This window comes from Lagopus leucura, unplaced genomic scaffold (genome assembly GCF_019238085.1).
Source record: "Lagopus leucura isolate 7727_CA_CO unplaced genomic scaffold, USGS_WTPT01 Super-Scaffold_100157, whole genome shotgun sequence".
NCBI classification, from domain to species: domain Eukaryota; kingdom Metazoa; phylum Chordata; class Aves; order Galliformes; family Phasianidae; genus Lagopus; species Lagopus leucura.
The window spans coordinates 38,143,553-38,159,230 of record NW_024962334.1 but is presented as its reverse complement, the minus strand read 5'-3'; the positions used below and the strand labels follow the sequence as shown (position 1 = coordinate 38,159,230).

Below are 15,678 nucleotides of genomic sequence, written 5' to 3'. Positions count from 1 at the left end.
TTTAAAGAGACTTCAGGTAAAGAAAAGAGCAGACTTGCCAAGGGCCAGAGAGGAACCTGCAGCTGAGCTGGCCCTACACAAATTAGTCAACCTCCTTGCCAGCTTTGCTACACCCACAACCTGACATTACAGAGCAATTTCCTGGTCCAACCTCATGGCTGGAAAGCAATAAAACCACTGCAGAGTGTTTATCGAGAAATTAAAGGACAACAGTGAGAGACATGTTCGAATAAGCCCCACAAGTCTGAAGACAGCACAGCAAAGAGGCTCTGGTGGTCTGTTCCCTTCTGTAACAGCCATTTAGATGTACAGTAATGCAAATACTCCCTTAAACAACTACTGTGAATAAAAATTAATTCCTTTAGAAGCTGGGAAGAGCTAAATGGGTACCTCAGCTAAGAGCATTTCCCTCATCTGTCTCCTGTCAAATGAAGCAAAGTAACACTAGAGATTACTGTAAAGAACAAGAGAAAGAAGGAAAATGACTCTAGAATGCAACTTCTCACCATTATCAGGCATTTTCATGCACACTATTTTCATTTTACAACATCATGATTTATGTTAAGGAGCCAGAACACACTTGGAAAACCATATGACTAAGCTAGTACTAAAGCTTCCTTCCATTTGAGACTGTGCGTTAATTTGGGGCACATCTCTCAAACACTGAATGCACCAAGTACTGTGAATAAAATAACATGGGATGCTTTCTGCTTATAAGTTTTCAAGCCAAAACAGGACTATACTGCACTCCCTGATTTCACTGGGCAATAACAACAGTTGCATGTGCTGTTGCACTAAAGCTTCAAAGATATGAGTTCCACTACACGGAAGTTTCAGCTTATGTCACTCAAACATAACATGACTACAGCAAAAACAGACCAACAAGACTTATCAGTACAATTTTAGACTACTTTACATCTAGTGTAAACAGCTAAGTCACCTCTAAAGAAAATGCCTTTTCACTCTGGAGAATTCTTGCAAGAAAGAATTTTAATGATGACATCCCAGTGCTCTGTCACTATGATTATGAGAAGAGAAGAAAAGAAAGTTGAAAATTGGAAAGTTCCAGGAGGCAATTGGCTGGAAGAGTAAACTCCTTCAGATTTGGCTAAATTGCTGGAAAAACTTGGCTATAATCTTTGCTACCCTGGATCCACTGTATTCTCTGTCTATCACTCCAAGAAAACAACAAGCACATTTCTCAGCAAGTTCCAATGACATGGTTACTCTGTCCCAGGTTCTGCTGTGATCTCCGACTTGGAAGGAAATGCAGTTAGTTCTTAAACAAAAGGAGTTCTCTGCAGCAAATAATGGTCGTTTCTGTATAGTTTCTCCAGACCAGTCGGTCAAGTTATAGCACACAACAGTTCTCACAGACACATCTGTATTTATTTTCTGTTCTAGAAGGAAAATCACAGATATAACTTTCCATACAAAAAGGCTGAGCAAGGTTTTTATCAAACAGTTTTGGTGTTGTATTATTTTTCAACATTTGCATTTCCCTTCACTGCCGTCTCTCCCAACAAGACAATTCTCAAGTTGCATCATCAGACACAAGGTGGTACACTTCCTTCTTAGTGTCTCCTTCCATTTAGAACAGAAATGATGTCCACTTTTATTGATGCAGGCTGCTTATACTCTCACTTTCGATATCCCGTTATGTTACTAAACACCACCTGAGAAGACAGTATTTAAGTTCATCAATTCTACGTTCCCTTTTAAAAATCCTCCAGTATTAAATTCTACAGAACACACGACATGTGGTCATATCAGGAGATTTCTCATTAACAGCACAGGCTGGTGTCTCTCCATACCATGTACATTATTACATAACATGGCAAAATATCACAAGCTCTGCTGCTTTGCTATGCGTCTCAGGTGGATTTTATTGACATCCTAACTACTGCCTGCTTTTGTGAATGTCACTCATGCACCACCTGAAGCCTGAGGCATGCACAGCAGCATAGTAAAGTGCTGTCCTATTAACCTTAAACTGAAATAAATGCATTTATCTAATGCTCCAGTGACACTAAGCACTACAAATGATTTTTCCCTGATGTATTTTTTACATCATATACACACCACACTAAAAAGAATTTTATTTGTCCAATTTATTAGATTCAGAGGCAGACAGGACAGAATGCAACACAGTTGAGAAAGACTCCTTTTAAAAAATATTTTATTACTTATAATAATAATAAAAAATATTTGTTCTCCTCTCACGAGTATTTCAGAAAAATTACAATATGGTACACTCCTATTTAACTTAAGGTAATCATTTTAAATTACGCATGGAAACCTTTTACAGATGTAAGCACAGTGTCATTACAGATGTGAACAAGTGACACCAGCTGTTGCCCTTATCAAATTATCTTACTTGTAGTTTCAAAATATTCAATCAGTATTGCCACCAAAAAAAGGCATCAACCCATGAAAGCCACAGGTAAGGCTGCTTGTCACTCTAGTCAACCTCTCCATAAATTTAACACAGATTTTAAAAGGGAATTATTTGCCACAGAGTCAAACACACAGTAACAGTCAGCAGAAGTGCTGGGTTAACCTACAGTAAAGTGAATCCATTTTACTTAAGGACACAGATCAACAGAAAGGAGCATAACTGTCAACATCATCATCCTACAGTTGAGCTGACATTGTAAGCTTTCACCTTAGACTAAAGCATCATCTGCAGCTTCGCATCAAGGTGTTTTTGTTTCACCATTTCCAAAAGCATTCCTACTGCCGTAACAGCGTTAAGAAACGGAGCGGCCTTGAGGGTGTGTAATACACTACACATCAGGCCCTAAGATTTTGGGCTGTATCTCAGCTCTTCACATGGAAAAAAAATAACTTCATAATAGTGATGCAATTTCTGCAGAGCCCTTACAGCAGATGAGAACTGGTAGAGCTCACTTTTCTCATTCCCTGACAGAAACAATTTTAATAAATTACCAGAGAGAATGTCATCTCTTCAGGATATCTTCTTTTTTTCCTCTTGGTTTGCTATTGAGCTGTGATCTGAAGTTAAAAACTTTATCAAACAGCAGACAGGCAATCAGTGAAATATGAACAGAAATAATCTCTGGTTTCTCAAAAAATTTAGTGCAAGTGTATTATAAAGCACTTGTAAGGCTATGTCTGTGATTTCAAGGGCAGCAGCTGCTTTTTTAATATGCAAAAAAATGTAATTTGCAATCTTTTCTGAAATGCTTGATAAACCACAGTAGCAGGCTTTCAATTTTTCCCCTGCAAATTTATATTCCTATGGAAACCAAATTACCCTGCTACCAAGACACAGCGTTATCATTCGTACTACATGTAGTTTACCACTTAGACATGAAAAGCAACCTTAACTTACAAATCTCTCATCACTGAAACTCTGTTTGTGCATGTATAGAAATGCCTATGAACACAAACATCTACAGCACTAAGCTTTCATGCAGTCCCTCAGCCCAAGAAGCTCAGCCTCCATACAGTCTTACGGCAAAACACATATAATACAGCTCACTCAAAATATATCCAACCTGAGAAGCAGGCAAGTAATTGTTGCTTGGACTCTAGCCACGACAGTTTGTCAAAACTAAAGATCTCCAGCCTCCAAATATTTCACCTGTCCACAAAAAAAAAGTTAATCTGACTCACATCCACCTCTCCAGTAACACCTGACAAAGAAAAACGAGCAAGAAGATGGAGAATGATATGTTGAACTTTGAAGAAACTAACTGCAGATCTTTAATTAAAATATTTTTTACTGATATTTGTTTTCAGAGGTGTCAGCACAGGGTCATTAGGTGTTGATCTTGGATAAGCAACTTTGATGTTGTACAGCTGTCTGTTCTGGGTGATTAAATATACAGTATTCTAATACTTTATTATTTGCTGTGAATTTATAATGACTTAAAACGTTAAGTCATTCATCTTCACTACGATTTACCTTATTACTCTGACTGACTATACAAATAGCTCTAAAACTTTCACGTATTTACTTTCAAACAAATAATACAGAAATGTTTTGTATTTATGCCAAACATCTACTTATTCCCCAAACTACATTAGCTTAATGTCTAGGACACGGGATCTTGAGCAGTAATTAGTCTCAGGTCTGGTATCTTGCAACTCTGCAGCTCTTAACAGGAGCTCTGGGCAAGTGAAAGAAAGGATAAAGGCATCTTTCTCTCTGTTTTTCTTCCAGGAACTGCACATAATATTCAAGTCTTGAGGCTGACCTGATCACCCACAAGTAATGCAGCCATTCAGGCAGATAAAATTCTACCAGATCAAGATCAGAACAGGGATATCTGTGCTACTGGTTAGAAGGGCGATAGGTAATGTGAAACCACAATCCAAAGACATGATGCAGAGAACACAAGCAGAGCTGAATTGTGTACAGTACTAAAAAAATGGTTCAGGTGGATACTGGTATTCTCTTTACACATGAAGGATTCTGAGTAATAAAGTAAATACAATAAAACCCTGGTGCCACTTTCTGCTTCCTTCACACCTCTCCAGCTAGATTCCAAGCTTCAAACTAGATAGCCAGAAAGACAGAGGAACATATAGTGACCATGGGAACACTACCTTATCCAATCTTAACACCTTTTTAGATTTCTTAATTAGATACTTAAGTCAGAGCTATTCATCTAGTCACCTTACAGTCAGTAAGGCATGTATTTTTGGAACTGCATCTTTCCAGTGGCTATTTGTCAAATCTAAAAATAAAAGTCTGCAATGAAGTGGATGGGTTGAAGTCTAGGCGTGGTGACTCTTTCCCATTGACTGTGTAATGGAACAGCTGGTGACAAACTCAGACTAAAACTAAAATTCAGTCACCTGAAGTTGAACCAAACAGATCTCCTCTCAGTTACAAAATTCTTGCCTCGACAGTGTCACACAGGATAGGCTGCAGCTGTGGACATTCTACACTGGTCCAAAAGCTGGATTCATGCCCTCACATCCCACTCTCCCTTTATTACATCCTCTGAACACAAACAATCTCTCCTTCACTGCACAGTCCAATTCATTCTTCAGGCCATTTCACTCTTGGTACAGCACAAGGCAGGACTGCTGCTGAAAAACAGTGCATAATCAGATAACTTGATAACACTGGGAAAGGCAAAATAGGTTTTCTCAAGTCCATTTGATCTTGGAAACTCCAGAATCAGTTTTTCTTTCTTGATCTTTCAAGCCTTTTCTCAAAACTGTAAGTACACATTAAGCTTGGCTCAATATCTGAACTCTTTCTTCAGAAAACCCACTGACCTGTGAAACTTATTCTCAGACCAAATCCAGGGTATAAAGTGCTAAGTGACATTTTGACTTCATGATCTTTGTAGGTCCCTTTCAACTGAATTATTCTATTTGAAGTCTCATCATCAAACAAATTCGTCTCTGCTATTTCTCAGGCATGTCAGAGATGGAATATTTAAGACACCCTATATACTTCCTGACACATTTCTGAACAAAAGATATGGGAACTAATTCAAAATATACATAAAATTAAGTGCTTCGCAAATGTGGCCACAGATTGTTGTAGCCTGCTTCTAGTAATTCACATCTGCACTTATTTATGAGCAGCAGCTTATTCCAAATTATGGGAATGTTCCACGTACCAAGGCTACCAGAAAGATGCATGCAAATGTCAGATCCGTGTAATGTAACAGCTTCAGACTAACATTAAACGTTATTGTAGGGCAAAAAAAAAAAAATCAATATAACTCACTGAGTTTAATTCTTTTGAGTCATTTTTGGCCTCACGTAGCTCAAGAATTTCAAATGTTCATTATATACATCCACATAAGCACAACTTAGGTTGTGTTCATCCCCTCTGGTAGATACATAGAAATAACAACCGTCAATTGCTACATTGTCTTGTGTCAGTCTACAAGACAGTCTTCAGAGTTGCTACGACAAAAGAAAACAATAAAAAAACAACAATACAGTATGTTAAAGCAGGACAGATAATTCCTAACGCAGCATGCTAATCAGAATGATTTCATCAAGTCTTCTCCAACACAAACTACTGCGGCAAATCTACTGAGAGGGAAGAATACAAACATCATTAATGTGTACTCCTATCAGGAATGCACTTAGTCATGCCATAAATTAAATGTTTAAGCAATTACTAAGAAGATGTAAAATTTTCTCTTCTGATGGTCTGATTTGCCAATAAAAAATAAATACAGCAAGTATTTTCTACTCAGGACAGTAGTTCATCATTTCAAATTTTGTCAGAAGTTTTTCCACTGAAGCAGGCAAATTGACATCATGGAGAGGTTTAACTGGCAAGTGTGGTGCATAGAGAAAGCAGCTACCCCATAATGCTCTGACTTGAAAGGGAGGATGAGATGAAATAGTCAATAGTCAAATAGTTTCTTGCATTTAAAAACATTAAATGAACACGGAAAGATGTCAGTCTGCAAATGATAGAGCACAGCACGGTGGACAAGCACCAGCTATGAAGAATATCACAATTACCAGTCAATAAATTAGAAGATAAATGCATAATAATAATAAAGATAAATCGTAACTTCATCTTCAGAACAATGACCCCTGAGTATTACCATTTCAGCAACACATTGCAGGAACAATGCAACTTGTACAGACATATTCAAACCAATCCAAAGGTGGAGGCTCTTCAGCAGCATCACTGCTGTGAGATACCTCCCATGGCATGCTGAAGTCACTGAAGTTGCTAAAATTTCAAATGGTCCGAAAACCAAAAAGTGGTTCTTGCACGACAAATTCCCTGAGAACTGCAAGCCATGCAATAATAGCAGAGGAAGTTCCCAAGGTGCAGTTTTTGACAACCGAGGTATTCTGAAGAAACGCTATAGGCTCTCTCCATCCTTATATTCTCCCACAGGCTCCTGCGAGAAACAGGCCAGCCAGAACTTAGGTCTAGCCTACACTGCTCCTCCGTACATCAAAGTCCTGTTACACTGTAGTCTGATATCAGAAAAATAAACAGCTTAAATTGAAATAAATAGGTCCTTTGTCTTTGAGAGCTATTAAAACATTTGGATTACCTAAACCTAAAGCAGGGAATTAACTAGACGAGCGTGTGCTTCTTAAGCAAGGAGGAAAGCTGTAACAGCTGAGTAGTTTACCATTAACCAATTTTTCTCCACTGCTACAGTGTCATCTTTCCAGTATCAGATTTATTGCAGCACATGGACTTTCATCCTCAGAGAGCACCAACCAGACATGCATTTGACTTTTTGGTAGCTGATATTCTGGAAAGGAAAGGGAGGTACTGCATGCCTTGTGCATGCACCACTGGAACTAAAATACAGATGGATCACAAGTGAAACAAATTTTCAGTAAAGGGGTAATTATTCATTTGCTTTGACTGTGCTAACAACTCCTATTAACTTTCAGGTCACTGGATTGCAATGTTGTAGTTTCTCCAGACAGAAAAATGCTCATTTCCCTTCTAGCACTATGTACACATACACTGCACATTGGCTAAGGATTTGGACTAATGCAGGAGGAACTGATCTTTAACCTTCTTTCTCCTACCAGTGTATATCTAGACCAAAGACGTATCTTAAACAAAATAAAACAAACAATCAAACAGAAAAAGCAAAGAAGGAAAACACAGATTTCTGAATTTATATAACTCAAGTTGTCTTTTGAGTAGAGAGGAATGGGGACTTCAGGTTTTGAGGCTTATAGTTTGGGTTGTTTTCCTTTCCATGACTCTTTCAAAATTAAACGTAAAGGATTTTGTAGGCCCTTGCTAACTATGAGAAACAACCAAGATAGATTTCAGTTTTCAACTGGACTACTTTGCTTACCACAGTCACTATGCTTTGCAATGGCTAGCTGCTTCAGATATGTGGAACCACAGACAAACAGAGGGCAACATAAGCTAAAGATAAACACAAAAGTCAGAAATGGGAGAAGAAGAGACAGGCAAGGCAGTGAAAGGACAGGGGAAAAAAAAAAAAAAGAAAAAAAAAAGACAAGCTGCAACAGATAATAAAAGAGCATTTAAAATGCAAAAGTCTACTCAGAAACAGGCAGGGGAGACAACTAAAACAAGGGATGGCATAGCAACAGCTAATGGCCTGTCATCTAAGAGCTTTTGTTAACACTTTTGAGTGATATTTTTTAAACATGTTATTCAACACATAATTTGTAGCACATTTAAAAAGAAAGTAAGGTTTTGAAAAAAGCTTGGCAGTAAGAAGGGCCTGGATCCTGCATCCACCAAAGTGCCTCCACCAGGCTACATGCCGCACCAAAAGCACATCACTGCTCAGTGAGAGTCTGAGAAACTTCTAACTCTTCAGTAAATGCAGGTCAAAACTGCCACTGTTTTTTAGGCCCCCCAAGATCTTGGTGGAAATTTTCTGCGAACATTTTTCAAAATACCACAACAAGAGAAAAAAGAGCTTTCAGATGCACAGAAATATTCAAGATGTATTGTAATTTTTAAGTTGTGGCCATTGCCAGATAGGGCAAATCACAAATGGCAAAGTGCAAAACAAAAAAATTTCAAAATATGGTGACCAAATGTTCCCTTACTGCCTTACATTTCTTCAAAAATGTGGGAAGATAAAATATTGTCTTGTATTTTGCAGCTGGCCTTTGACCACACACAAAAAGCCAAGAGATGCCTTTCTCTGTCTCCCCTTCTCCTGCATCCTTGTGCACAAGAATGACTTGAGTAAGCAGAGCTTCACCTGCTGCCTGGGTCCAGCATGGATCTAATCCATATTTCATCCTCATCACCCCTCCAAAAAAAAAAAAAATTCCCTTCGGTGCAATAATGCTGCAAAATCTGACAGTTCCTGGCCTCCTTTTATATAAGAATTAATTTCACTTTGCTGTTTGTACTTTGTCCTAGCGACATGAAACATGCACAGGATTTGATTATATCATCTGCAGATAAGTGGGATGGTTCTGGAGTTCAGCCTAAAAACCTGCCACTTCTTGTATGTTCAAGAGCTCAGCAGAATATCTTCCCCAAGCATACATGTATGTAGGTGAAATCACAACTGAGTTCTTTCATTCTGTAACACTGAAACCATTACAATGAAAAAAAAATAATAGTCAGATATTAATGTTAAAAATAATAATTTCTAAAAGTACACAAAACATCTATTTAACAATGAATGAAACTCAAGTTTGATGTAAATGATATAAATGGGAACTGCTCCAAAGAAATGTATGGACTTGCACAACATCACACTATCTGTAACTTCAGCGGTTTCAGTCCAAATACCAGCAGATCAGTCACAGTAAAACACAGCCACCAGAACTGGCATTGACGTCACTGCTGCTGGCAGACGTGTGTGAGGATCTGTGGGCTGCCTGAACCTTAGCCTTTTCTCAACAAACGCTCAAGCACCTAACACATCAGTAGTTCCAGCAATAGCAGTGCTAGAAAGGTCTTCGTATTCCCCCTCTGTCCATCAGTATTCAACATGTCTTATGGCCTGAAGACAACTGGAAGTCTTCCAGGTATCAGTGAAGTCAGTCTGGTTTTATTTACCAGCTACTAGCTAAGATTTGCAAAGATACCAAACAAAAAAACTTTTTAAATTAATTTTTCTGCAATATGAACTCATCTAAAAAAAGGACGGTTCCAATCATTTTATTTGAAGATGCACAAAATTGAAGAAAATATAGAAAATAGTGGTGTTTCCATTCTAGACATATTTCTGCAACACAAATACTAGCAAGATGAATCTAGCTCAAAGGTTTAGGACTTTGAAAAATCATCTTTGTTTTTTGTTTTTCAACATTTCAAACTTGACGCTGTCTCCAACCTGTCTGACTTCAAAGCAGAAAATCATTTGTCCTCAGTACAAGCACGTACATACTGAAAACAGCTTTCCAACTTTTGTTTTTGTTGTGTTGGTTTTTTAAAAATTTTGATGGCCTTTTTTCTTCCTCCTCTATCTTATATTTCTTTGAGATATGTAGATGAAACCCTCCACAGCTGGACACCGAACTATATATAAATAAGGAGAAAACAACCTGTTTTTGAAGTCCTTTTAAGATCTAATCGCTTTTCACCAACACTGATAAGAGATGCTCCAAAAGATTTTGCCCTACAGAATACAGATAGAAATTCTGCAAGTTCACAGCCCCATATTTCATTCAAAACACCAGGAACATTGAAGAAAGATAAACAATTTTTGAGAGTCTCGTCTCTCAAAGATTTGCTATGTGCTGTGGTGCTTTGGCTTTGGGTACATTACACCATATTCAATGGCACCCATGCGTCAAGAGCAAGTGGCATTTCAGGTGTTGGCTTTTCTTCAGCATGATAGAGAAGACTGGCATTACGGTTGAGGGAAAAGGCTGAGACTCCTGGAATTTATGATACACATCCAACTTAGCCACAAGCTTTTTATTATGTGAATCTGCATAAACAATTTCCTGGGCTTCCTAACCTGGCTGTATTGACTTATTTAAAAATTTAAACTTTTTTAAAAATAAAAAAATTTAAAAGAATTATTGTTTCTTGCTGTGAGTAGGCCATATAGCACCTCAAGGTTCATACAGCAGTCTGTAAGAGATCCTGTCCACACTACAGCGATGCGAAGTAAAACGAAAATATCTGTACTTTGACAAAATCTTTGAAGTACTAACAAGAATGGCTCTTCCTATCTGTGTAAAGAAATTGAGTCCGAGGACTGAAAGCGTGTAAGGCAAGAGGAAAGCCTTGGGAGCATCTAAGATGGAGAAGGAATGACTATGAATGCTCCCACAGAAAAAAAAATAATGGATACTCCTTATAATTCAAAGCCATAATCTAGAAGGGAAAACAAATGAGGGCACGCCTAATCTGCATGCATTTACAACTATTATCTAAGTAGCAATGATATTCTAAAATACTTGAAAAATATAAACTGACACATAAGCTGCTGGGTGGCAGCCCTGCCTATGGCAGGGAGTTGGAATTGGATGGTCCCTTCCAACCTGAGACATTCTATAATATCACAAACCCATATATACATACAGTAGATGCTCCAGAAAGACTGTGTAGTTGAAGAACCAGGACACCATAGTGGTTAAGTCTCAAAATATCCTTCAAGTCAGCACAGATCTGAGAGGCTAGGGCAGTCAGAATATAAAGCTCCATTTTGTGGCAGGATAACAACAAGTCTAAAACCAGGAAATCTTTCAGACATGCCAAGTAAGAAACAATACCACAGCACCCTCGGACAACAGAAAACACAGCAGATGTCCCTGGACTGCTGAGACCAAGAGAAGTCTCATGCTCACAAGTGTCATCATCAACTTCACAGAAGAAAAAAGATGAGCTCTGCAAGGGACCAAAGTACAGATAAAAATTGCTTTTCTGTGTGAATACACCACTGGGTGAGTTTCCACTGGCTGTTTTGCTGACACTATGCAAACAGCTACATAAAATAACTGTATATGCAGCCCATGCTGACCTCCTGCTATTTTTGAAATGCAAGATAAGAACACAACAGAAATCTGTTCTGTAATTCCCTGAAAATCTAACAGGATGACTTTTTTTGTTCTGATCGTTCATGTTTACATTTTTGTTCCAAGTCTGGGACACTAGTGTTAGAAGAATCATGACTTTACTGACAGAGGGCATCCCTTAAAAACCACCACTTTCTTCACTTCTGATTCCAAGGTGGCCTTAATGATCTAGCAAAAAAAAGAAGAAAAGTTGTTCTCAAAACCACTGTAAGAAAGTTCAGTTGAAGAGCGGGTTTGTTGGTTGGTTTTTTTTCTGAGCAATTTTTTTTCCTGATTTTAAAATGTTGTATGAAAAATCTTCCTCCACGCTTTCCCTCCCAATTCACAACAAGAATTTCATATCCATCCTACAATAAATTAGTATGTATTCAACTGTCATACGGTAAAACACATACAATCAGGTGGACAATTGTTCCCTTCAAGCCATCACAGAAAGAGAGTACATTTAATATGCAACAGGATGAAAAAAAAAAAAAAAAAAAAGAAACAGGAGCTTGCAAAATATTTTTATTAAGCCCTCCCCCCCCCTCCCCCCCCTCCTTCTTTTATTTCAAGAAGATAATTTACCTTACTGGATTACTCATTGTATCTCCCACTTTCTCATTTCATCACTGTCACTCCCAAGTCTCAACTATCTTCTGTTCATACGGGAAGGAACTCAGCAATACAGGCACATGAAACAACAGACCACTGCACAGAGAACTGAATCTACACACACTTATCTCAAGCTTTCATTGATTCTAAGGAGTCAAAAACTTCACGTCATTTATTGGTAAAAACTGATCGAATTTAAATTAAAAGATAAACCTATATTACCATTACTATTTGATTTCTACTTAGGCCAAAGGAGGACCTTTAAGCATGATCTTGTCATGGAATATCTGTTCTGTAGTTTGCCTCTGCGACTCCTGCAAGCATTTGCATTCTCAACTTCACTGGTGAATTCTGAAGCTGCTGAATTGGTGAATTCACACAGCTGCTATCCTCCATCTAAGGGACTGTTCTGTTTTCAAGGAGATGATTAATCTAAAAGACTAAAAGATATTCTATATAAGATATAGATATTCTAAAAGATATTCATATATACACGTTATTTTGGAAAGTGGACAAATTATCACAGTATTGGAAAAATTCATTTCTCTCATGCTGTGGCATGTTGCCCTTCCATCAGGATTCTGCTGTTACTTGAACCTCAGTAAACAAAACCAAAACTGAAAAGGATTATGTGAAGAAACTCTTCAAAAGTCACTCCTTCTACAACGGATATGATTATTTCCCCTACTCCAAGTACAAGTAAGTCTGTCTAAGGAGCATCGCCAGTGATCACCCATCGTTACCCTGCTGTTTCAACCAAGTATGTATTTCATCATTCTTCCTCCTTCTCCACGTCCCATTCCACACAAGCATGCACCCTGGTACCTCCTTCTACAATGCTTTCCAACACCAACAGCCTCTGAATGTTGTTTCTGATCACATCTTCCTAGCCTAATAAAACATTTGGAGAATCTCTGAACACTGCCTAGGCCTTATGGGCTAGAAGATCAGCCAGAAGATTCCGTTCTGCATAGTGAAACGCAAACACACCATTTCACAAGTCTTCAAGCCTCAACTGAAAAGAGGTGGGAGGGGGGGGGAACAGAAAAATTTATCTAGTAAACAGGTACAGGTCAGTAGAAAATAAATTTCTGAGACTGAAAGGTGCCAAACAACAGTAGGTAACTGTATTTGGAACAAACTCAGAGTAGATGCTACACTAGCAGCTGTATCCTGCTCCAGGAAATTCCATCCTGCTGCTGCAGGCAATTACCTGTGGCTCTGCAAAAGGGCTCTAGAGCATAACCTCATAAAGGTCTGCTGCAAAAAAGAGATGCAAGAAGAGAAGTCCGTGATCTTGCCAGAAATTCAAGGTAAGGTGCAAATGAGAACAGAATGCAGAATAACAGAACAGAGAAAAGTCAAAGCAAGATTCTAAGCTGCTCTTGTTCTGTGCTAGATGAAGGAAGTCTAGAAACACAGGTGCTAACACAGCTCTAATGTGAGGGACTGCTGCTTGGTAACAATTTTTTTTTTTTACTTCCAATAGTCTGTGAATAAAATAATCCCACTAGTTCCTCTGGATTGCCGAAGGTCTGTTCTGCAATAAACTTACACTTTGTTCTATCCCGGTCAGAGATGCAGCAGATCTCTACGCAAAATGAAAGGGAAGATGAATGGGAAGAAAAGTAAGGGAACAAAAGAAGATAACCCAATAACCTTTTTTTTTTTGTTTGTTTTTAAAAAATAGAGTAGCCTGGGAGTTTTGCTTGTCTTAGGCTTAGGCCTCAGGGTGTTTAAGTTCTCCCTTACATTTTCAACCAATGCTTTAAAAAAAGTTGAAAGCAGATCAAGTAAGGCACGTTGCTGGCCAAACATCCAACCAGTTTGAGTCAACACTAGCTGCTTCTACAAAGTGCAGAAGGCATTTTCATTGATAGAACAGAGCTAAGAAAGCAAATGCAATTCAAAAGAACAGAAAAGTTTACTCTATGAACAAAGCCAAGAAAATTAAATCTTTAGTTCTACAATTGTAAAGGAAAATGTGACAGGAAGCAGTTCAGCAGTAGTTATTGCAACTTCTTCCTTAAGGAATTCAAGGAATACTCTTCCTTTCTTGCCATTCTTAGTAAATGGCTTCCTTTATCCAGACATACATTTCTAACACTTTTTGTGCATTTCTTTGAAATTCCCAATTCCTTGCAAATAGAGCATGAAGTACACTGTTTTAAATGTTAATTGTGCTTGCACAGTGTTTCAAATATATATATTTCTTTTTTAATCAAGCACAATCGTTTCTGCTGACACCTTGAGAGGTAAGTCTCCTATATCCTTACTTCAGTAAGGATTAAGATACATCCTTATATGGGATGTGGCTCCAGGCAGCCTTGTCTAGTGGTTGGCAACCCTGCACACAGCAGCGAGGTTGAAACTACACGATCATTGTCCTTTTCAACCCAGGCCACTCTATGATTCTACTAAATTGCTTCTCATTTTGTATTAGCTCCTTCTAAGTTTTGTTTAAACTTGGGAGATATTCTTTGGAATGCAGCTTCAAGATCATAACACCCTTTTCAGAACAAGCAAATAGATGTGTATTTAAACGTTTATGCCACTATCAACTAGAAAATACATTTTGCAAAATCAAAATTTTTGTTAACAGTTTGACGCTTCATTTTTAGCCTTTTAGTGAAGCAGACAGCTATTAGAATAGGTACGGCAGAGAGTGTAAATCTTCCAAATGCTTTTCCCTGGTTTCCCATAAGGAAATCGCTTCCTGTAAAATACAGCCATGAAAAATGCTGTGGGATAACAGCAAGAAAGGTTAAACTTTCATCATTAGTATAGAGAAGCCACTGCTTTGGAAGTGAAATGCTTAAATAGCATCGCACAAGACCTCTAACTATGCCTGTTTTCGAAGTACAAACCCTGCTGTTTAAAACCTCATTTCTTCTACTGCACTTTTCAAATTCTTCCTCTACTACAATCAGTACTGCACAATTAAACAGTAATCCCCTGCTAATTTTAATTTGCACCAAATGAACTGATATTCTTCCATAATTCTGAGATACTGCAGCACTGGCTAGAGAATAGGCTGTTGTTTTTAATCTACAGTAATCAGCAGCATGAGTGACTCTGCCAGGAGAGTGGCAAATAGTTCTATTTTTAAACCATAAAAACATATGTTGTGGCAGTATTGCTACACAGGGAGATGTCAGTAAAATCAGTTAAGAATATCTGGATTGCTGTCTTCCTATCTTTAGCACTTTGACCAATTTCCATCTTTTTCCAAGACCAAAACATCTTAAAACATTTAGGTGTTGGAGAAAGATGGTCTCTACTCCTTGGGGTTTTTTTTATGGGACTAGCATTAGATCTTGGAGTCAGTTCAAGAAGATTTTTCAATTTAAATGGCAAAATCCTCTTGTTAGGCCAACTCTTTTTCATCTTGCTTGAATTCCCACAGGTCTATTAGCTCCAAGGAACAACAGTACATGAAGTTAAAACAAACAAACAGCAGGGGGAGGGCATTCTGTTTTGATTTTCACATGAATCATGCAAAGACAACTCAAGAGGAAAATTAATACAAATGTCTGCAACGTATAGAAACAGCAGAGGGAACACAGCCAGTAGGGAGCAAACTGCAGCAAATGAAGGGGAAAGAATAAAGTCTTGTAC

The 15,678-nt window shown here is 38.1% G+C and overlaps 1 protein-coding gene across 2 annotated transcripts in view; it reads right to left on the bottom strand.

Annotated features, from left to right (window-relative positions):
* Nucleotides 1–15,678, bottom strand: part of CCNY (cyclin Y) — a 112,889-nt gene that overhangs the window by 51,063 nt on the left and 46,148 nt on the right. The window contains exon 1 of one of the 2 annotated variants that reach the window (XM_042888874.1): nucleotides 7,104–7,114. The exons of the other annotated variant lie outside the window; for it this stretch is intronic. The gene's annotated coding sequence lies outside the window, so the exon portion shown is untranslated. Of the gene's footprint in view, nucleotides 1–7,103; nucleotides 7,115–15,678 lie in introns of those variants that run through there. 2 annotated transcript variants of the gene reach the window in all.